The 24,762-nt window shown below is 34.8% G+C and overlaps 1 long non-coding RNA gene across 1 annotated transcript; it reads right to left on the bottom strand.

Moving 5' to 3' along the window:
- Window positions 1-731: 731 nt before the first annotated feature.
- LOC111516406 (uncharacterized) lies at window positions 732-17,501 on the bottom strand. Its single transcript, XR_012464963.1, has 3 exons — window positions 17,326-17,501; window positions 13,714-15,492; window positions 732-746 (listed from the first exon to the last, which is right to left on the bottom strand). It is a non-coding gene; the product is annotated as an uncharacterized lncRNA (long non-coding RNA).
- Between the last annotated feature and the right edge of the window lie 7,261 nt (window positions 17,502-24,762).

Below are 24,762 nucleotides of genomic sequence, written 5' to 3'. Positions count from 1 at the left end.
ATGCTTTCCTGATGCAAATCCTATTCACTATACTTGGGACTAGAAGTGTGAGGTTTCACTCATAGAGAAATGGAATAACATACCCCAGGAGTATATTCGAACGCTAATTCGTGGAATGCTTCGAAATCGTCCGAGCTTTGAGCCAAATCGAGCTGAGCCGAGCTAGTATTATTTATTCCTTTCCATATTGAAAAAATCGTATTTATCAACTGCCAGCCCTAAAAAAATCTAATTTGGCACTAAGGCAAGTCTTATGAAGTTTATGATATTTCACCCTCAAGGGGGTGAATCTTGGTTAGGTATAAAAGAAAACCCACTTCTGGGTTTTTCCCATTCTACTCTCAAGACTAACGGCGCTGGTCCTTCTTATAGCACATTCATCATTTTCAATGTTGGAAAACATAAAACTTGGTACTGAACCTTTCTGCTAGGTATTGGTAGTTTCAAATTTCTCTCTTGAAGGGGAGAAGGACGGTGTCGCTCCTGCTAAAAGAATTGTAACAGATTATGTGTTAGAAAGTAGCATTTTACAAATTATTGTTATTTATGGAAGAGTCACACACAAAGCGGTGCATTTCACGCCGAGAAGTTGGCAACTCCAGCTAATATTCTTCTTCTTCATTTTCAATTAATGGCTTCAGCTGCCAGGGCTATCCAGCCAGGAGTTCCAGGATCATGTTGCTACTACAGGTGGAGCCCACACTAAAGTGGATCTGAGTTGGACCCAAACCCCACTTGGTTTTGCGCTATAACAAAGTTCGACTGTAGTTTGAGGTCAGTTAACAAGCAATGTCCGTCTGCATTAGAGTGTAAGCACTAATGTGAGGTGATGCACTACGGTTACGTGTATGGACACTACGGTTACGTGTATGGACACTACGATCAGGTCATGATTGGCGAAGCACTGCATGCACACAAGTATTAGGTCTGTCTTGATCACTACAGCTTTATATTGGATGCAATCAGGAATTTGGATATGGTTTGTATGTTAGATGGTGATACATGTTTGAAAAATATATCGTGGAAGGTAAGAGGCTGAATGGTTGAAGGAGGGATGCTAAGAGAGGCATGCAGTATTTGTATATTATGAGAATTATTAGGGCAGGCAAAGAATATATGTAGGAGAGTCTGTATTTCCCCACATTCGCAGCGGTCGTCATCAACTATCTTAATTTTGTGGAGATGCGCTTTATTGAGCGAATGAGTGCTCCTAATTCTGCACATATTGACGATTTCTTTACGAGAACAAGTAGCCAGATCCTTGAACCATGGAGTTTTGTAAGGTTGTGGTACGGAGGAAAAGTAAAGTTTGGCTTTGAATTGTCCGTCCTCGCTATATTGATTGGTCCAGTCTATCCAAATATTATGTTTCAATAATGCTTGAAACTCTCTATAGTCTGCTTGAGGGTGATTAGAGAGTGGATGATTTCTTCCAATATTGGCTAAAGTATCGGCTTTATCATTACCCTTGATGTTGGAATGACTAGGAATCCATGCCAAATGTATGCTGAATCCCTTTGCGACGGCTCTGTATATCAGTTGTCTTGTACGTAATGAAAGGTAATCACTGTTTGCTGATATAGTTGACCGGGAGATTTTTGCCAGGGCGCTTTTTGAGTCGCTAAAAATAACTGCGTGTTGGAGATCGTTGATGGAAAGAGATAGCCCATAATCTTCTAGAAAGTTATGAATTCTCTCCAGAGACACATTGAGATCATGTATAAGTTTTCGAGTATCTGTACCGACGTTTATCAATGCTAGATCATCAGCATACCCAAATAAAGATACCTGGTCTTCTACTAAATGTTTTATGGGATCGCTATAAATATTGAAAAGGATAGGACTGATTGGCGATCCTTGTGGGAGACCTCGGTTAGCAGATTCAGGCGCTATTATGCGCCCTGTGATTGGATCTTGTCGATTAGTAAAGATATGCCCTATCAATGTAGCGAGATCATGTGGAATTGTACACTGAGCCAATCGTTCCAACAGTTTGGGTATGAGAACGTGATCGTAAGCTGCCTTGATGTCTAGCAAGACCATTACCACGTTATTACCTGATGCTAAATTTGATGCAATGATAGAGTAAATTCCAATGAGATTCTCAGTAGTGTCTCTACCTCGTCGAAAGCCTGACTGTAGCGGATTTAGCAAATTGAGATGTTCCACGTGCCAATCCAATCTGTTTTTTATCATGAGTTCTAAAAGTTTACCAGGACAAGATGTAAGGGTAATGGGTCTCCAACCCGACTCTGTCGATATTATCCTTGCCAGGTGTTGGAATAAGGCAGAGTAATTGCCGTTTCCACTCCATTGGGATGGTAATGGAACCATTCAGGAGTCTGTTGAAAATATTCAGAAGACTCTCAAATCCGTTCTGCGGTAAATGCTGCAACATACTGTAAGTTATGAGATCCAGACCCGGTGCGGTGTCCCGTTTGTATCGAAGGGCGGCATGCAATTCATCTATGTTGAATGGTATACTGGGTTGGATATGAGGGTTTTTCCATGGGAGTAATGCTGTAAAGGAGTGGTTGGGTTAAAGATTGGAGCATAACTTCAGCAATGTCGTTGTTTAGTGGAGGATTTCGTCGGGATGGCTGTCTGGAATTGGTGAATTTTCGAACTGAAGACCATACCCTAGAAATAGGAGTATCAGGTGAAAGTTGTGTACAAAACATTTGAAAGTTTTGTTTCTTTTTCTCTCGTAACAGCTTTCTAGTGGATGCTCTTACCTTACGTACATTGATATAATTTTGCATATGAGGATGGTCTTTGTATTCTCGAAATGCGAGTTTCTTTGCTGTAATTGCTGCTGTGCAATTAGCGTCCCACCAGTGATGTTGAGGTTTTGTTCCTGTAGCCGGAGATTTTTTTGGTATTGCTGAATCAGCAGCGTCTAAATCTAATGCAGCCAGATCTTCGTAAGGTATATCCCCATTATGTATTTGGTTGAGTAGCTGTTGCTCGTATCGAAAGCTATCAGCTTTCTTAGTGTTGAACGTTTGCCGATGTTGAGTTGTATTTGATTGTGAGTTTCTTGGATCACTCATACAACATAAAAAAGAGAAATGATCACTCATTCCAGCATCAGGGAGTACGATCCAGTATATACTGTGTGATAGTTGTGGTGAATACATGGCAATGTCAGGAGCACTTGCATTAATACCTGGAGCAGTCAGTCGTGTAGGGGTACCATCGTTTAGTATGACTAAGCCATGTTCCTCAACAAGCTCCAGCAACTGGGAACCTTGTCTGTTTGAGATGCCAGAGCCCCATGCTGGGTGTTGTGTATTCATATCCCCAATGATCAGTAGTGGTCCTGGATATGTGTTCACAAGGTTGTTTAGAGTATGTGAAAAGTATGGGGTTTCTCTTGGAACATATATGCTAATGCGTATGGTAGTACGCGAGTAGTGCGGACGTATAAACCCGAGCTCCGTTGAAATAAATAAATACAAGGTTAGGAGAGCTAATAGGAAGGTGAAAATCATCCTGCTGCTATATTGCATATTAATCAACACAACTATTTTGATAGAAACGTAAAAAAATGGTTATCACGCGAGAAATCAGGGAAGAAATAGAATCGTCAGTTAATTCATCGATAAATAAGTGCCTGAGTAGTCAAGCGTTTATAAAAACAATTGTAGACAGTGTATCGGAGGCTATAATAAAAACGCTGGAAAATAAATTATCACTACTCGAAGAAACAATTACTGGTGTACAGTGTGAACTCTCTAACATGAAAACCGAATATAATCTGAGAACGAAACAACTTGAAGATACAGTAGCGAAAATAACATCTGATCAATCTTCCATAGAAAAAAGATTTGATTACATAGACCAGAATACAAGACGATGTAACTTAAGAATTTTCAACTTTAGAGAAAAGCCGAATGAAAGAACCAAGGAAGAAGTTATACGCTTAATCAATTCCAAAATGGGCATCAATTTAGTGGACCAAGATATAGAGATATGTTACAGAGTGGGAAGGAAAGAAGAGCATAAAACTAGAGGTGTTTTCATTAAAGCAAATAATCATGAAACCAAAAAGAAAGTTTATAGCAATAAAAAAATGCTCAAGGGAACTGGAATAGTAATAAGAGAGGACCTGACGAGTTTAAGAGTGAAACTTTTAGCCAGAGCTATCGAAAAGTATGGTATAAATAATGTATGGACAGATTCAGGAAATATTTATGCTAATACTGGGGTTAAAATAATTATTGTCAAGACTGAAGATTTCAATAAACTGATATAATGATGATATATTTTTCCATATTCATGTTCATGTCTCTGTTTATATGATTATATATAATGTTTTTTAGATTTACATTAAAATATTGGAGTTTGGGTGTATGTTAAAATTTGTATATATATTAGCTTATTTACTTACATATGCTCGAAGTACTTAATAGTTTGGATAACGATGAGGAAACAAAAACAAATGTTTATGATGACTTACATGATTACTTTTGTGGAGATAAAATCAGACGAGTTGGTGATATAGGAATTGTTCATTTCAACATTCGGAGTATAAGAAAAAATTTTGATGAGCTCCTTCTTTATTTACAAGAAGATTTGGACAAATTAGACGTAATTGTTCTATCAGAAACATGGAAAGTAGAAGAGGTGAGTGAATTTAATTTACAGAATTTTGCTATTTATTATAATGAGTCTAAAATAAATCAAAATGACGGGCTGATTGTTTATATCAAAAAAACTATTTCAGCTAATGTCCAAATCATTTCTTTAACCGACACAAAACTATTGAGGATAACATTTTTCCAGAATCATTCGAATAACAATATTGAAATAGGAATTACAGCCTCATACCGGCCCCCTTCTATCGATTTGCCAACCTACTTACTTGATCTGCAGAATTATTTTTTAAATTATAATAAAAAAACTATTGAACTTTTTTTAGGAGATATTAATATTAATCTACAGGATATGATTACACAACACACTAACCTATATAAAAATATAATGAGCGAAAATGGTTTCCATTCATGCATTAACGTTCCCACAAGAGAAACAAAAGACTGTAACGCCATCATTGATCATATTTTTATTAACAAAAATAATTTTATAAACCATAAAATAAATGTTGACCCATCTGTTATTCACAGTAGCTTGACAGATCATTATGCAACATTTATATATATCTCCCGATTACCGAAAGCGAATGCACCACCGACAATAACAAATTTCAAAACAATAAATTTCGGTAAACTGAAAGCACTATTGAATAGAGACAATTGGAATGAAATTTTATCATGCAATGAGCTACAAATTTCATACAATAAATTTATAGATAAACTGAAAAAATATATCACGGAATCAACTAAAACGAACATTATAAATAACAAAAGAAACAAAAAGCTAAAACCTTGGATAACATTAGGACTGATACAGTCGATTAAAACGAGGGATAGCCTAAAAAAAACATTTCTGCTTAAAAATACTCAAGAAAATGAAAGAAAATATAAGGACTATAGAAATAAACTCAATAACTTAATAAAAGAACAAAAAATGATTATTATAAAAATAAACTACAAGAGGTTAATGGCAACTGTAAACAAACTTGGAAAATAATCAAAGATATCACAAACATGGATGCAAATAGAAATAATGTAGAAAGCACAACAATCAATAAAGGAAATGGTGAAACCGTAAGTTGTAATGAAGAAAAAGCTAATCTGTTCAATAACTTTTTTCATAGTGTAGGTGCAAATATGGCAAAAAAAATTGAAAAAATGTGACCTACCCAAAAACTTTTTAAATGATACCAAAGTAGCATCCTCCTTATTTTTCAAACCAGTGACAGAAAATGAAATAATATGTCTAATTTCTAAGTTAAAAAACTATAGTGCACCAGGTCCTGACGAAATAACTAGCAAACTGATAAAACATATACATCAATACCTATTGAAACCACTAGTTCATTTGATTAACTTGTGTTACAAAAAGGGTAATGTACCGTCTCAGTGGAAAGTTAGTAGAATAACTCCAGTCTTTAAATCTGGAAGTCAAAGTGAAATATGCAATTACCGACCAATTTCTGTCATCAATAATTTTGCGAAACTATTCGAACAATCTGTCAAAAATCGAATAATGGATTTCTTTAGTAAACATCAGGTAATAACACAACAACAATTCGGGTTCATAAACAAATCGAATACAGAAAATGCCGTGCTCGACTTCGTAGAACAAACAGTAGGGGCCTTGGACAAGTCTTCGAAATGTCTTGCGGTATTTATGGACTTGGCAAAGGCGTTCGATACTGTGTCACATGAAATCCTACTCCAAAAATTGTGTAATTATGGTATTAGAGGTCATGCTTTGCAACTAATGCAGAATTATTCAAAAGAACGGACTCAAACTGTCAAAATTGGTAGCAAGCTCAGTACAACATTACAAATCAATGTTGGTATACCCCAGGGTACAGTACTTGGCCCGATTCTTTTTCTTGTTTACATAAACGCAATTACACAAATTAATGAATTTCACGGTCATATAGTGTGTTATGCTGATGATACGGCCTTGATCTTTACTGGTGATAGTTGGGATACAGTCTATGAAACTGCTGAAATCAATGTGAGAAAAATTCTTCTTTGGCTGAATAATAATCTATTGAGTCTAAATGTGAATAAAACAAAATTTATGACTTTTTCACTAAATTCAGATGATCAGCCGCATATTAATGAACTGAAAAAAATTACAATTGTAAATGCCCGATAATAGAAAAAACTGTATCCATTAAATATTTGGGTCTTGTTATTGATCAACATATGAGATGGGACAAACAAATTTCATATGTAATACAAAGGATGAGGCTACTCATGCGTAAATTTCATAGTCTCAGAGATATTCTTTCTAAAAAAAACTTATTATTAATATATCAGTCTTTGGCAGAATCCATTATAAGATATTGCATGACATCATGGGGGGGTACTTTCGACAACCACATTAACAGCTTACAAATAACACAGAACTCAATTTTGAAAATAATTTTGAAAAAAAATAGACGATTTTCAACGGATCATTTATATCAAGAGACTAAATTACTAAACGTAAGATCATTATACAGTTACCTGTGTCTAATATGGATGTTCCCGAAATTTAGTAATTACTCAACACGTATAACCACGTATAACGGTAAGAACTAGAGCAATCGAGAATTTAAATATCAAAATACCTCTATACAAGAAAAGCCATACACAAAGATTCGTGTTTTATTATGGTCCGAAATTATACAACATACTCCCAGTAGAATTGAAAATTATCAAAGGAATTAATAAATTCAAACAAAAGCTCAAACAATTCATAATCGAAAACCCTCAAAAATTTGACATATACTAAAAGGAATAAAAAAGAATTTTACACATTGAATAGCAACTCCTATACCATTTGTATATTGTTGTATATTGTATTTGTATATTGTATTTTTTTTTTGTTTTTGTTTCCTCAGAGTTTGAAAAAAAAAATGTTTATTTTATTTTTTTCTCTTTCTCACTAATCGTATTACCATGAATTATTATAATATTATCATATTTTTTTATTATTTTATAAAATGTACTCACTGAGCTCTTATCTTGGTGAGTAACAGATCACAATACAGGCATTTCAATGTCTAGGTGAAAGTTACTCATTCAAGATAATTGAAATTTATTAATTATGTATGTCATACAACAAATTGTATATTAACATGGAATAAAAAAAATAAGCATCATATGTTTCATTTCAATACCTACTACTTGTATATTATCATGCATCGGAATATTGCTGAAGTCGATACTGTTACAAGGGATGTGGTTTTTAATAAAAATTGCGACTCCGCCTCGTCCGTCCTCTCTGTCCCATCTTATGTGATTGAAACCCCTCAATTTGGTGCAGTAGTGTGGTTGTAGGAAAGTTTCATTGAGTGCTATGATATACTCCGCGTGATCTCGAATGTATGACACCAATAAGTCATGATTTTGGTAATAACTACGTATGTTCCAATGAAAAATCTTTAAAGCCATTAATTAACAATTGTTTATTGAGATAGGTTTTGAAATAGCGTTTTATTGGTCTCACAATCCAGTTGCTCAATAAGTGCGTCAAGTATTTGTGGTTTGGAAAAAACCTAACGTTGATATTAGTTATATGAGTGTTAGAGATCAGAGTGCCATGCACTCCCCAATCGGACGCTTCCGACAACTGATTATTTATACATAATATCAAATATAAAGCGATCGCTAAAAATATTAACTTGTGAATTATGTAATACCCTGGTAGGATATCTGTCGATTGAAGGGTATGTCCAACACAGGGGTAGAAATCCCATTCTTTAGGTTTGATCAGCCAGGGAATTAAATCCCTCAAGTGTCGCGAATCGTGGCATTTATAACTTTCTAACGTTGCCATCGAGTCTGAATTAAAAAAACAAGAAGAAGACGAGAATGTTTTCCTCTCCTTAACCCTAATATATATTGAAAATGTTGAAATATCACCAATGTTGACAGCGGCAGTTATGGTTGTAATATTTGTTTTGTTTTTATAAAAATTATAATGAATTAACATAATATAAGTACTGTGTTTATAATTACTATTTGTACGTTTTGTTATTGTATGTAAGCTTCCCAAAAAAGTCTTTGATAACTTGATTTTGTTGAAAAGTGTGATTTGATTCGTCTCTAATCTCAGAAGGGATGTTTGGTATCACAGAAATACTGGCAGTTCCATTGGAGGAATCTGAGGTATTAACCCCCAAGTGGGGATGTAGTTTCCAAGGGAGTGGTATTGTGATAAAAGGAACTATTGTAGATTGGATAATTTACAGGCGTATGATGTGATTGAGGAAGTAATAGGTTTCGATGAGCTACTTCGTCATATCCTGGCTTTTCTATTGGAGACGGTCTCCTGCGTTTTGTCTGTGTTGTTATTCTGGCGTAAGAGTTTTTACTGTTGTTTTTATGGGCTATAGAAGGAAAGTTATGACTGCTACGCTGGAAGGATCGTAGACCTTCTCTTCGTTTCAATGGAGGATATACTTGTGCTGCTTCATAGTAAGACATATTCTTATGTTGCATTAGTTCATTAATTAAACCCTGCCCTTCAAATTTCTTACAATTTTTCTTGTCGTTGGCTAAATGTTGTCCATCACAAAAGATGCATTTGATAGGAACCGTACAATTACTGTTATGGTTCTCTCCGCAACGAGGACATCGTGCTGCACTTCGGCAGTTCTTGGCTGGGTGGCCAAAATGAAGGCAGTTTTGACATTGACGGATAGGCGGTATGTATGCCTCGACTCGTGTAGAATATTTAAAAATATTTACATCATGTGGCAGTGTGTTACCTTGAAAAGTAACTAGCATAGTTGTGGATGGCACATATGATACTTCTCCATCAATTGTAATTTTCCTATTGAATCGATGAGCCTTAATGATTTTTAGGGAGGATTTACCAAATTCAATAACATCTTCTGCATCAATTGATAGGCTCACGTCTCGAATGATACCCTTAATTGTTATGAAGCGTTGAGGTATATATGCTGCATAGCCTTTCGAAAGAATCGTTGAATTGGTTAACAATTCATTTGCATCTTGTGGATTAGAAGACTGTACTACTATTCGGTTATTACCCTTTTTGGTAAAGCTTATTATATTTTTAATATTCGCATGGTGAAATATTTTGCCCAAATCCATGGGATGTAATGAGGTTCCTTGCTTTTTCTCAACCATAACCAAGAAAGGTCCAAAATCAGTGTTGGTGTAGGTAATTTTCCTTTGTTTGAAGGTGATTGACAATGTTTCGTGATGAATTTCACTAGTTCGGACTTCCATTGTCTATTATATAAAATGATTTGAAATCCCTGAAACAAGTAAAAAAGAATAATTAAAAAAGAATAGTTGAAAATAACAATTATATTAAGCAACAATAAACCTGAAATGAAATGATAGTAAAATAACCTACGAGTAAAAATATAATAATTGAATAAATAAAAATTAAAGGAATGCAAAAAGAAAATAATAAAAATAAAAAAGTGTAGAGATTCCAAGTCACGTTAGTTCACGACGTTTCGATTGTTGGTATCTACAATCGTCTTCATCACCCGAAGACGATTGTAGATACCAACAATCGAAACGTCGTGAACTAACGTGACTTGGAATCTCTACACTTTTTTATTTTTATTATTTTCTTTTTGCATTCCTTTAATTTTTATTTATTCAATTATTATATTTTTACTCGTAGGTTATTTTACTATCATTTCATTTCAGGTTTATTGTTGCTTAATATAATTGTTATTTTCAACTATTCTTTTTTAATTATTCTTTTTTACTTGTTTCAGGGATTTCAAATCATTTTATATAATAGACAATGGAAGTCCGAACTAGTGAAATTAATTTTCCTTTGTAGCTTTCGATACAATTCATTAATTTGGATAAGCATAGTTTGGTCATTTTTAAATTGTTCTGATAGAATACTGAGTTCGGAGTATAATTTTTCTATTGCCTGGGACTATGCAGGGGACATTTGATGCAAGGATTTAATAAATGTTTGAGAGGAAGGGGATAGAAGATTATTTAATATTAGGTTTGTATTATCTATTGTCATGTTTGTATCTGAGGAATGGCTCCCAGGGGGACCGGGGGATTCGTCCCCCATCGACTGTTAAGACTACACAAAGCTAAGCAAGTGAAAGTTTTGCAACTTAAAGCACCAATAGAATTAATATAGAAAGTTTGACTCACTAATGTTTTGTAGGGTCGCACTCACAAAATTAGCTTAGTGATTGATAAAAAACACCAATTTCCACACTAACTTTTAAATTCACCTCGTTTCCCACGTGGTTCTCAACACTTTAATTCGAAAAAGAACTCCAGCTGATTTATATTTAAAAGTGATAGTTGACGTACCAAAACTGAAAGGAAACGTGTTAAAATGGTTTTCAATCATCGGTCTCGATACGTTCACTCTCAGTTGTTATACGTTATCTGTCAGTTTTGAAGCATTAATTGTAATTTTTTTCTGGGTGAACTGTCAAATGGAAATTTCTCAAAATGTAACAAAATGGACAAAAACGTAACTCAGTATTTTTCAAGTTTTCAACGTCAAACACGTAACACTTTGTAACTGAAGTAACACCAAAACAACACTGGACAAGAAGGCTATTCCTTCTCATGGTAGGCTACTACTTCTGCCTGCTTCAGCATCAGAAACCCGAAACTCATCAAAGTGATCTATATCACTTCAACTCTTGCCGCATCGCCTTTGATAATGTCCGCCGCAGTAGCAGACAATACGTCAAGTATAAGAATCTGCAGACCACAAGTAATTACCCGAGAAACATCCGACAGTTTCTCAGACACCGGTCATGAAAATCTACACACCATGAATAATAATGTTTGTATTGCATTGATAGGTATAACAGACATACAGAAATAAAACAAAATGAATGAATACACCAACACATAAAAATATTGTAGAAGTTTTTGCACTTCCACTCGGCCAGAGAAGGTTTTTGGGAAGTTGCAAGTAAATTTAATACGTTTATCAATATTTTGTTATATATTTAGACAACGAGAAAAATAGGAAAAGTTTGCTATTTATACATTTCAACCCTCCTCTGTAATGCAATAGTTAGGTAACTTCGAATGAACTCAAACCAAACGACAAAAGTGTATTGATCATCAAGGGGAATATTTCGAAAAAAAGTAAAGCCATTTTCATTAAAAAACTTTTGTTTTTACATGCTATTTTCGAAATATAAATAGTACCCCTTATATAAAGGCAATTTTCCGGGATTTCTGGCCGGTATCTAAAGGTTTTTATGCCTGACGTTTCGTCTACTGCTGCGGTAGACATTTTCAAAGACGATGTGGTAATGGTCGCAATACCCGAGCTGGTACACTGGTTCTTGTCCCTGTTGTATCCACTGCATTAGTTAATGCGTTGAATATAACAGAAATAAGCACCAGAGCACCAGCCCGTGTTTTCCACCGTTACTACATCGCCTTTGAAAATGTCCTAGCGGTAGACGAAACGTCAGGCATAAAAACCTGCAGACCACGGCCAGAAAACCCGGGAAATAGCCTTCTTGCAGTTACTCCGGTCTTCGGTCTTCTGAGACTGTTCATACTACAGTTGCATTGCGATGTAATAGGCTATGTAAGATAGTAAGTGGCCCAGAACAGTCAGTATCTTCACCACTTATGCTTATTTTTAACATTTTTGGGTCGCTCTGCATATTTATTTCAACTCCGAAATAAATTAAAACTGATTATGTATGTTTTGATTCATGATTTCATCAGGTATCTTTAAAATGCTTCAATCAGCTTTAATACTCATGAAATGAAGAAGATGATCGATTAGTGATTCTTTTTCATGTGAGGCTAGTGGATCTCTGTGTGAATGTGCGTTTCTATAAAAACAACTGATATTTACATTCGTTCGTCAACAAGAAATCATCTGTTTTTCTTGGAACATCAATTCAATATTTACATTCAAACCAACACGTGTTATTTTTCCACTATAAGGTAAACAAAATATCTTTGGGTGTAATTTATCTCAAAAAATAATCCGTAGGTTTATTGACACTGTGTGTATAAAGATGAAAAGTGATAATTCCGCAATTATTAAAATTATTTCTGTTTTCATCGTTTTATCATTAAAAGCTTTCATTTAACTTGACTTGTATGTATGTTAACAAATCTTGCAAGTTTAATTTGATCCACTTCCCGGTATCCGATTGACCTGAAATTTTGCATGCTGGTCCAGAACCGATGACAATGCATGTTAATCATAAACGTGACCTGATGCTGCTGCCAGGATTGGCTCCGAACAAGAGATCTCTTTAGCGGTAAATAGCAGGGACATGAAATTTTGTATACGCATTCGTTTATGATAGGCAGTTGGTAGGCCTACCATGAAATATATGCCTCATCCAGGATTGGCTTCAATAAAACAAATATATTTCTTGAACCTTTTCTTTACCTTTGAATACCTACTTCCCGACTCTAAAAAGAAGACAATAAATGGTGTAGTAGGTTGTAAGAACCCATATTTATTTGCATTGTAAAAAAGATTATTATGTACCACCCTCTAAGTTCCCAGAGTAAGAGGGTCCATCACGCAATGTGAGCAACAGACACAAGAGGCATACGAAGACTTGTGTAATTTGGTGAGATGGGCGTCATTAGCATTGGTCTGCAACCCGTCTGGGAGAAGGAAAACTCCAAAATCAAACCCGAAACGGTGTTTCGTCAAGCACGAGTAAGCTCTAAGCTGAAACAATTGGCGCATCTTTCACCAAATTACCAACCAAGTCAAGGTGAGGCCGGGCCCATGACTGAGTGTCATCAGGGTGTAAAATGATGTCGTGAACGACATCACAGGGTGTACCGCACCCTGCTTTTACCCTGCTAAACGAAGCTCTGGGAGGGTTGACAAATAAATCTTTGGTACTCTTGAGAACACTATGGGAAATAAAGAAACATCAACACAAAGGAAAAGAAGGTTAGAGAAAGAGAAATTGAAACGAAATGAAAAACTTACCAATGAAAGCGTTAACTTGAAACGCCAAAGGCCTCCTGATAGAAGAATTAGACTGTTCGAAATTAACGGGGACTCGGCCATGTAATAATGACGCCATCAATGAAATGAATAGACTAAGAAATATAACAAGCGAATTCTTCTATAAGGTATGCCGGAGGAGTAGGTACCTACCTACTTCTATAGAATATAGTTTATCTTAATATTAGTTTTCCCTGTTCCTTAAGTTTTTCTGTTGAAGGACTCTCCGTTTTATAGATGGACTTTCGTATTGATCGATAACTATATATCGATTGAAACTAAAAAATATAAAAAAAATAATGATAAAAAACTTTTAAAAGAAGTTGCCCTAAAAAGATCAAAATGAAATTTCAAATCACATTAACCACATTCATTTATGACTTTACAGAAATGAAATTATAATAAAAGCTTGTCGCGATCGCAATTTGTAATTGAAATTTTGTAATTAGGTAGGCACCTACTAAACTTGTAAGCAATTCATAATGTTTGTAATTAAATAAAAGTACCGTGAATGCTTAAAATGTGGAACTTCAACCTTGAATACCTTTTTTGTACACATGGGATTTATCGGGTTTGATATTTATTGCAGTACCTAGTTGATCTGTCAGAATGTTTCTTAATTTAAATTTGATCTGACTGAATATGTAGAGATTTCTTCTAGGCATCGCGACAAGCTTTTATTATAATTTCAATTCTGTAAAGTCATAAATGAATGTGGTTTGTGTGATTTAAAATTTTATTTTGATCTTTTTAGGGCACCTAAATAAAAGCTTGTTTTAAAAGTTTTTTATCCTTATTTTATATTATTTTCAAACTACACAAATATTTTTCGAAATGAACGGACTTTCTCTGGGTAACAATTCTGAATTTCTATTCAGGAGTTGCGGAATTCAGTTATCTAATAACTTTTTATCCTAGTTGATGAAAAAAAAAATTGCCACGCAAACAAAGAAGATGAATGCTTAAATAAAAAGAATCATATTTTTTTTATAGTTGTGATAGAACCAGTAACTAGTTTGAATTTTTTCCTGCAAATGAGAGTGTGTTACCTGAAATTTAATTTCCCTGTTTCAAATATTTTTTTTAAAATTTCGATTAAATATATTTTATTATTATTATTGAATTGATGAAATCATCGTGTCGTTGGATTATTCATAATTTCTTTGTTCTTCATAGCGCTTTTAAGTTTACGTCTTCTACATAACAGATAATTAACGCCAATAAATTTGATAGATAAATGTATGTTACCACTTGAGGAATATGTGATTTCATTTTTGCAATTGGTTACTTATTGTAATCAGATATTTTACTTCTCAGAAAGTTTTTGACATATTCTATTCACGCATTTAAGAAATGAAATAAAATTTGGATACGATTATTTTGGGCTAATTCAAGAGTTATATTATGAATTCAGAACCTGTTATATCTTTCAACTATTTCGATTCACTTTTGTGAAAAATTAAACAAGTAAATTCACGTGAGTTTGACAAAATTTTTATTCAAATTGCAGTGCTTATATGATAACTTTGATGTGCGATATTTCATGTTGTTTCCTTCTCTTTCGGTGATTTGTTTATAATATAATCATAAAATACTTTGAATATTTTCGTAATATTTACGAAAATATGTTGAAAATGGCTTTCTTACACCCGATAATACATGGTGTTCTGATGAGTGGGCGAGTGGAAATAATTAGACATTAAGTGAATGGTTTATTATTTATTATATTCCAAAAAATCTGTTAAAACTGAATAATTCGATTTGGTTTCGATATCCGTTCATTATGCAAAAGTTACACAATGCAAGTACATATATTTGCTGCACAATATCCTGCTTTATGACCTTCTGCTACACAATTCAACTTACATCTTGGATTGAAACATATTCCATTATCGGGTGGAAGTTGTGAATTAATTTTGTCAAGCACTTGTTCTGAAACAGAAAAAAAGTGAGTACTTCAGTCTACAACATAGCAACATGAACTTAGTGAAAAATCACTATAACACTTTTTGCTACACAATCACCATTCATTAGAATGAGTGAAAATTGAAAAGTTGAAACACTCCATTGGATATAATTATTTTCAAATTCAACGATTTGAATCTTGGAGTTCAGTACCTATCACATTTTTGAGGAATAAATGATATTTGACATGAACTATTTTCTTTAGTGTCCCGAATTATTATTCAATGTGATCACGTGTCCTTTTATTGCTTGAACTATGTTCTCTTTACATTTTCTAAGTTAGTTTTTGACCATGAAAATCTTCTTCAGTATTAATGTTTTTGGATTTTTCTTTCACCAATGATCTTTAACTTGCATAATACTTTCAAGTTATTCCATTTTGATCTAAAGCTACATCAAATCATCTAAAAGAACAATTCGTTCAGGCCAGTCTCAACACCCTACACAGTAGGTTAATGGACTGACACCTATCAGAAAACAACTACTCCCCTGGCTAATACCACGAAGGGCGTTGGATTATATCCGACAGGTGTCAGTGCAGGATTCTTCACTGAAGTTATTCCTGCATATGCTGTTGGCGATACAACTGCCGCAATAGATTTTCAATTATTGGAACACACTTGCAGACCGGTTTCGGGCTGTTTGGCCACGGAATTCGATTTTCAATTATCGGAAATCATCGACTTTATGTTGATGATATACACTACCTTGCACTGACGAGTGGGAGTAGTTGTTTTCTGATAGGTGTCAGTCCATTAACCTACTGTGTAGGGTGTTGAGACTGGCCTGAACGAATTGTTCTTTTAGATGATTTGATTTATAGCCAGTCTTCAAGTATGCCCACTGACTATACGTGAAAGATTTCTTTCCTTTTACGAGGAATTGGACAAATTTGGATATGCAGTTGGTTACCTCGTTCACAGGCAGATGGAGCGACGACAAACCTGTTGTTTGTTGTAGTCTTCAGCTTAGTTCGAGGAATGATACTCTGACGGAATTCGATTTTCAATTATCGGAAATCATCGACTTTATGTTGATGATATACACTACCTTGCACTGACGAGTGGCCAAACAGCCCGAAACCGGTCTGCAAGTGTGTTCCAATAATTGAAAATCTATTGCGGCAGTTGTATCGCCAACAGCATATGCAGGAATAACTTCAGTGAAGAATCCTGCACTGACACCTGTCGGATATAATCCAACGCCCTTCGTGGTATTAGCCAGGGGAGTAGTTGTTTTCTGATAGGTGTCAGTCCATTAACCTACTGTGTAGGGTGTTGAGACTGGCCTGAACGAATTGTTCTTTTAGATGATTTGATTTATAGCCAGTCTTCAAGTATGCCCACTGACTATACGGTAAAGCTACATTCCAGCAATTATGTCACTTTATTTGAATTCATCTAATATCTGAATATAGTGTAATTATATAATGAAATGATGGGTCTTCCACATTGTCTTCATCAATTACTTGCTTGAAATTTACATAATTTGGGTACATTTGTACGAATTCAACAGTTCATAGTTCTCAGCAATATAGACTTTGACATAATTTTTATAGTATTTATAAATCATAGAAGAATAAAATAGTTCTATTATATGAGTTCTGTTTCGTTGGGTCTTAATAACGAATGTTCTAATGCCGAAAGTACCTATTATCTATTATTACAGTATCATTCTTTCGCAAATTCACTTCACATACCCTGTATGTAAGTAAAATTTGCCATTATGTTCATGGAAGTAATGTATGGAGTAAGTTATGGCACATTCATGTATCTGTGACATATAATTCAAATATTTTACCTTTCGTCAATTTTTCTTCAACTGGTTCATCTCCTGCATCTTGGCACTTTGCCACTACAACAATTGCAAGAAAAACAAATGCTACTAAGTATTTCATTTTGGTAGTTGAAGATAAGAATTACTGGGATTGAATACTATTCGGTATCTAGCGAATTACTGATGATGCTGCTTTTTGAAAGAGTTTATATATGTGAAGATAGCGTTTATTATTATTCATAAGTCTTTATTTGTAATACTATTTTCAACTATTTGAACATCAAAAAAGTAATTATTGATTCAAATTGTAACCCCCTGCTGACAGTTTGTTTGCGGAGAATATTCTGTTATAGCTCTGTTTTTTATGGAAGATATTTGATATAATGATAAATTAAATATTTGAGAAAGAGAATATTTGAAGGTTCTTGGTTTTTGTTAAGGGATTTTTAAAAACCATTTCTGAGACTATTTACTGTCCACGATCTAAAAAAAAAATCAAGAATAATAATGGAGAACTTTATATAGGGGTAGAAAAGGTAAATTTCTGTTCATTCCGATAAGTTAGTGGTGAAAATCAATATGTTTTCTCAAAGGACAATTTCGAGTTATCAGTATCTTGTCACATTCATTTTTTTCATATTGTGAATGGTGAATAGTCCCAGAAAAGGTCAATGAAAATTATAAAATATATTTAGAAGATGTAATTATTGCATGGTAAAACTATAATATTTATGTACTAACATTCTGCACCTTCGAAGTTGAAATTATGTAACATTTAAAGTACATAGTTTAGTGACAGGTCTTTGATAAATCCTTTAGAAAGTCTCCACTGTTCTAACATCACTACCAGGATCAGCATGAACATCAACCACCGTTCCTTTTGGCCAACAATTACGAGGTAAACTTCCATAAGCTACGATCACAACATCTCCCATTTTCATGTCTCTTGGATCACTGGTGAACTATTTTGTCCGTCTCGTCAAACTCGAAAGATACTATTTCACGCATCTGTTCCAGAAGATATCATTGATAAATTGCGATCACTTCTAGTCTGTAGGACATACTCGGAAAAATGCCAGCGGGATTCAAAGAACTTGTATCAATCAGGAAATGATTCGTAGTCAAGGCTTCATCTTGAAAAACGTGTACTATAGGTCGACTATGTTTTTGGCATCGATGAGACAAGTCCGGAGTATTTCTTTCTTTGGTGTCCATTCTTGGAGAATAGCTTTGATGGCAATTTCAACTGAACGAACGAACGAACGAACGAACGAACTTTCTCAGCTGCCATTCATCTTTATTGAAGTCTTTTGAAGCTGTTTTCAATTCTCGTTGTTCAGCACCATGAAAGTTTGACGCATTGTCACCTCAAATTTCCTTTGTACAGCACCTTCTACCATTCAGTTTTCTTATAGTCATTATGGTTATATCTGCTCAGGTATTAAGACAGGGGAAAAGAACCCCATAAATTTTCTTCCTTCTTCTTTCAATAGCAATACCCAGAAGTTGAAAGTAATCAATTCTCGGAAATGTAAAGGGTCTGACAAAATCTTTTAATCTGCAAGTTAATGAAGATGCCATTTTAGGACAGGAAGGTTCCGTATTCTTGATTTCGTATATCTGGCATGAATTTCAACAGCTTCTCATTGCAGCTCGCGAACATAAGATATGAAATTAACTATGACTAAGAGGGTCATTTTTATCATGGTGAAATTTTATCAGCAACTTTGTATATTGATTTTTAGGGTCCAATCATAGGGGAGCCCAAGCGGGGATTTAAGGATTTATTAAAGCGCAGCAGATTAATATACAGGGGGATACCTTTTACTCGGCTAAGTACCTCCACCAAACATGAGCCTCATATATAAGGCCGCCCGTGAAGGATAAAGGATCAGATTAGTAAAAAAAAATTGATCATCAGAAATTCTCGAGCGCGTCAGATTAAAGTAGGGTCAGTTAATTACATGCTAAAAAGTGTATATTCCAGTAATCTGACAATTTGAGAGTGACTTAAAGAAAGACAATGACAGCAAAGTTGTAAAAAAATAACGTCATCTTGACATTCTGTAGCGTAGCAATTTTTTTTTATTTTGAAGGAAATAATTCAAGGATAACGAAAAATATATAATCTGACGATTTCCGCAACTCCCTCTCCGCGTTTCTATTCATTTTTCACTTTTTCTCTATTTATCACTCTTTCAATCCGTCCCCACTCTGAATTCTGTTGCCATGACGCCATCACAGCTGATCACAGAGAATCGTTCGTGATGAAGATGATGATTAATTAATCAATTGATTACAAAAAATTACATTTTTTTGAGCATATTTTTTTTAATAAGTTTCATATAAATACAAGTATTCTATTTAAAAAAACATACATTTATTCATTTGCATGCTTTTTCCTGAGCTCTTCAATTGATTAAGTTCAATGATTTAAAAAAATTGAAAAAAATAATTTTTTTTTGTCAGATTAGGCGAATCCCTCTAGATAATCGTCAGATTATGAGACAGCACGTCTAGAACACAAAGATGAACCATATATATCTCAATCTGATGCGCTTGTGTATTTCAAAATGACGATTTTTTTTGCACATTATAATGATGGCCGCGAGTTTGCGTCAGATCGAAATCGTCAGATTATTGAATGAGAGCTTTTTTTTGGGTGCACTTAATACTTCCTTGGAAAATCTGACGCGCTCGATTACATTTTTTTCTTTTCACTTTAAACCCTTATGCACAACCACCCGCATCATGCAAACGATCAGATTAACATACGTACATTATTAAAAATACGTAGGACATTGATGCTATCAATATGTGACGCGCTCGAGTATGTCCATGCAACAGTATTGCCCCACCGATATAACATTTTTTTCTTCTTATCATCTAAGCTTTGCAAACTGATATGTCCCTATGACGCTCGAGTAAATCCCCATTTAGCATCGTGGGCTCCTCTACTACAATCGGGTTTTTTGTGTTTCTATCCAAATCGGTTGATGTTGCAGTTCGTCCTCTGATTCTCACGATCTGTTGTTTATCCGTATATGATGACAATTTAACGAGTCTGCTCGTCCCCAAAATACCAAATTTTCCAAAAATTTGGTTTATTTCTTCAGGCACATTTCATCAATTTTTCTCCGGCATGTGGTATATCTTTCGCTCTCAATTCAATTTCAGATGTGTGTGGATTTTCTCAATATTCAAGCAGTTGTTCTGATCAATTTCAAGCAAGATAAGAATCTGCTCATTTCTGGTAGATGATCAAATCCATAGCGGTAGGTAAACATTCTTTTTTCAATATCTTCGTATTGGGTTCTGATTCAAAATATTCCAAATTAAATTGAACCTCATTAATTTTCAAAAATTGGGGGCCCTTCTATCCAATTGCTGATGATTTTGTTGAATCTTGCAGCAATGATAGCGATATTCTCTTTGATGGAAATCAAGTGCCAGTTCTACATTTGCTATTTCTTGTATTTCATCTACTTCATGGGCCACAAAAAGTTTATACTCATGAGAAATCCTTCATTTCAGCCAGCTGATCACTATTTTCCAGTCTGACCAAAAATAAACAGAGCCGAATTTCGCGTTATGGTCCCCTTAAATAAATTTCGGAATTCAACATGCCAAAGACGTTGCTTATAGTGTCAGTCTTGAAATGGCAGTAGGTTTTTATGGAGTTACTCTCAGTTCAGTCATCACCAATAGAACACGAATATTATTTTCAAAAGTTGTTCTGATATAGAGCTGCATATGCTTTCGCACTTGCATCACTAAAGTTATGTAGTTGAACACTTCTGAATCTCGAAACATCAGGAATATAACATTTGGAAATTACAACATTCTTGGTGTTTGCTGATTGCTTCAACCATTACATCTATTACTCATTTATTTTTGAATTCACTGCCTCATCCCAATCTAAACCAGAATTTCACCAATATTGTTTTTCCGTAAACTTGTGAATTTTGTTACTGGAGATAACAATTCGTTAACAATGTATTCTGATTTGCCAAATCTCTTTTTGGAAGTATCAATTATTTTTGAACTTCAGACATGCCTGTACTGATTCTCCATATACCTTTGTTATTGGGAAATGAAATGTGTTCGGAAAACCGGCAACATTTCAATTCTCAGTTCGATGTCTTTATCGCGAGACCGAGCATTCAAAGTTTTTTGTTTATGGTTTTTTTTTATGACTTACCAGAAAGAAGATTGAGTGTGTTGTGAATGAGTTTGAAGTTGAATCGCACCCGTATTGAAAACGATATAATCAGTTCGTTCGCTATCTCTTCGATATACCTGTTATATGCCCATGGCTGACCTCTACCATTCATCTCCAAGGTGACCATTTCAAGAGCATAGCTGAATCAACATCCGGCACCTACGCAGTTCCAGAAAGATCCCAGGCGCCGTTTACTGTTCTTTGTTCACCTAGACGCTTACTTCATGATATTTTTTCATATAAAAACGTCCTGCGTGGCGTAATAAAAGTTAGTTGTATTCTAGTTGTCATACTGTTACTACTCAACTCTGGGGATACAGATCTGTTTCCCCTGTTCAATAAATATTAATTTTAAAAAAGTTATTTTTCTCAAGTGAGTTATAACAAAATTGGCGCAGTCGGTAGGATCCTTCAACACTATACGAAATAAGGAACAGCCTAACCGATAGTGGTGGATCCTAGTCCTTCAAGGAAGAACCAACAACCCCAAGCCACAGGACCATAGCAGGACGGTCTTTTCAACGGTAGAAGAACAAGTGCACGCTAACTTCGCTGGAGCAACGCTAGTGAAGCCGGATTTCATCCTCCATGGACATCCTTTGGTAAGCAACAAACAAAGAATCATCTCGATTTTTTTAATATAATTGAATATATTCATTCTTGTGTGTACTGTTCTATTTTTAAAAATGCCCAACACAAATGCTTCACCCAGTGCACCCCCACTTGAAACCCTATAAATTGAGTGAAATTTTTTCAATTGTCCCAGAATATGACGGTGATAAAATTTTTCTTAATACGTTCATAAGTGCGTGTAATACCGCTTACCGCATGGCAATTCAAGACCAAAGAATTTTACTCATTTTACATATCAAAAATAAACTCAGAGGTAAAGCAGCAGAATTAATAAGTTCTCGCAACCCAGAAACTTGGGAAGAAATCAAAATATTGCTAAACCAATATTTTGGTGATTCTCGAGATTTAGCCTCTTTAATTCAAGACCTGCAGAGAATTTTCCAAATGCCAAATGAGTCCCCTCTTGTTTTTATTAACAGACTCCAAACTCATAATGCAAACATGCACGCGGCTATACAAAAACAACCGCTCACCGCAGAAGAAAAACAAGCCCAACAAAATCTTATCGAAACCATGACGCTAAACTCGCTATTAGCAGGTTTAGAGCCAACAATCGGACAAATAGTAAGAGCAGGAAATCCACCCTCAATGCTCGAAGCTGTCCAGAGAATTAAGAGAGAATTACAACTCTCTTACTTCCAACAACAGAAACTCAATAAAAATATGAATCTTAACCAACACAAAAAACCACAAAACCCTACACAACAAAAATTTTGTAATCTCTGTAAACGACAGAGACACCTCCAAACCGAGTGTAGAGTCAGACAGATTCCCCAACAAAATTTTCAAAAACCAATGTTCCAACAAAATCCATCGATCCAACAAAATTTTCAAAAAACAAATTTTCAAACGCAAGGTGTCAGACCTAATCAACCCGCATCAAATCAAAATTTAAATAGACCATCGTTAATTAAACAAAATCCAAACCAACAAAGACCATCAGCTATACAACCCAATCCTTATTTTAATCGAACAAACACTCAAAGAGCACACTATCTCAATCAAGGCATAGATAGTTATAAAGAAAATTTTAATGAACTTTCTGAAAACCCCTACGAATACGAAGACTACCCAGCTAGTTTTCCAACATATCAAAATTTTCATGGAAACCCGAACGTTGAATCTGTTGATTACCCGCAAAATCAATTCAATCAGGATTTTCAATTTGGCTCAACAGCAGCAGACCCTCCTCCTTTCGACCCAACGTCAGAAATTCAGACCCAAATACAAACATTGAATTTGGACCCCAACCTGAATTTTCCAGAGCAGAAATTCGTATAGAAAAATCATTTATGCGCAATTCAAAAAATTTATATTATATCAAAAACATTCAAAATTTTAATAGATAGTGGAGCCGGAATTTCAGTATTTAAACCCAAAACTGTCGAAAAATATAGAAATCGCTCACCAGAAAATGTTATGATTCAAGGTATTACTAACGAAAGAATTCAAATAACCGAATCAGTACTAGTGCCCTTCTCAGACACTGACCCCCACAAAATTTACATAAACAATCTTGACATAGACTTTTTTGGAACACTATCATTGTGTTGTTGATTTTCAAAACAAACAATTAATAACTGATTCCAAAACCATACCCCTTTTCAAAGTGATAGACTCGAATAATGTACCAGAATCTTCCCAAAATTGTCAAAATTCAGAAAAGAAATACCAAGTTATGTTGGACCCGGAAACATCAACCGCAGAACTTGACGATATTTTTGAATACAACCCTGACAATTATGCTTTTGAAAGTAAATTTGACTACTACCAATATTTGAAAGACGAAATTCCAAATACTATAGAAATCGAACCTCGGACAGAAGGAATTTTTAAATTAAAATGTCATCTCTCAAATACTGATGCTATACTGGTAGCTCAGAATAAAGAAAATGTTCGTTTGCCAAACGCCTTAGTAAAAGTAAATGAAAAAGGAGAATTTTTCACTTCAATTATAAATTCAAATGCCATACCTAAAGTAGTAGAGTTCTATAATCTGGATATCGAACCAATCCAAAATTTTTCCTTGAACCCTATAAACGAAACAAAAATCGAAAAAAAATATGTAGATAGGTAATTTGAAATAAAAAAACAATTACGATTAGATCATTGAACGGAGAAGAATCCGAATTAATTACGCAAACTTGCTTGGAATTTTCAGACATCTTTTGTTTGGAAGGTGATCGACTCACATTCACAAATGAAATAAAACATTCAATCGACACGAAAGATGCAAAACCGGTCTTTACCAAATCGTATCGCTACCCTCAAATTCATAAAGAGGAAGTGAAACGACAAATAAACAAAATGCTAGAAGATGGAATTATACGTCCTTCTATTTCTCCCTGGTCATCTCCAGTGTGGGTTGTACCAAAGAAAATAGATGCATCAGGAAAACAAAAATGGCGTGTAGTTGTCGACTATAGGAAGTTAAATGAGCTTACTGTAGATGACAAATACCCTCTCCCAATGATATCAGACCTTCTGGATCAACTTGGCAAATGTCAATACTTCACCACCTTAGACCTTGCTTCTGGTTTCCACCAGATCGAAATCGATGACAAGGACATTCCCAAAACAGCATTTTTGGTAGAAAATGGCCATTA

Source organism: Leptinotarsa decemlineata, unplaced genomic scaffold (genome assembly GCF_025532065.1).
Source record: "Leptinotarsa decemlineata unplaced genomic scaffold, Ldec_3_MD MMD2_tig00000199_RagTag_RagTag, whole genome shotgun sequence".
Lineage (NCBI taxonomy): Eukaryota > Metazoa > Arthropoda > Insecta > Coleoptera > Chrysomelidae > Leptinotarsa > Leptinotarsa decemlineata.
Note: the sequence above shows the minus strand (reverse complement) of the source record. Positions and strands in the feature narration are given on the sequence as shown.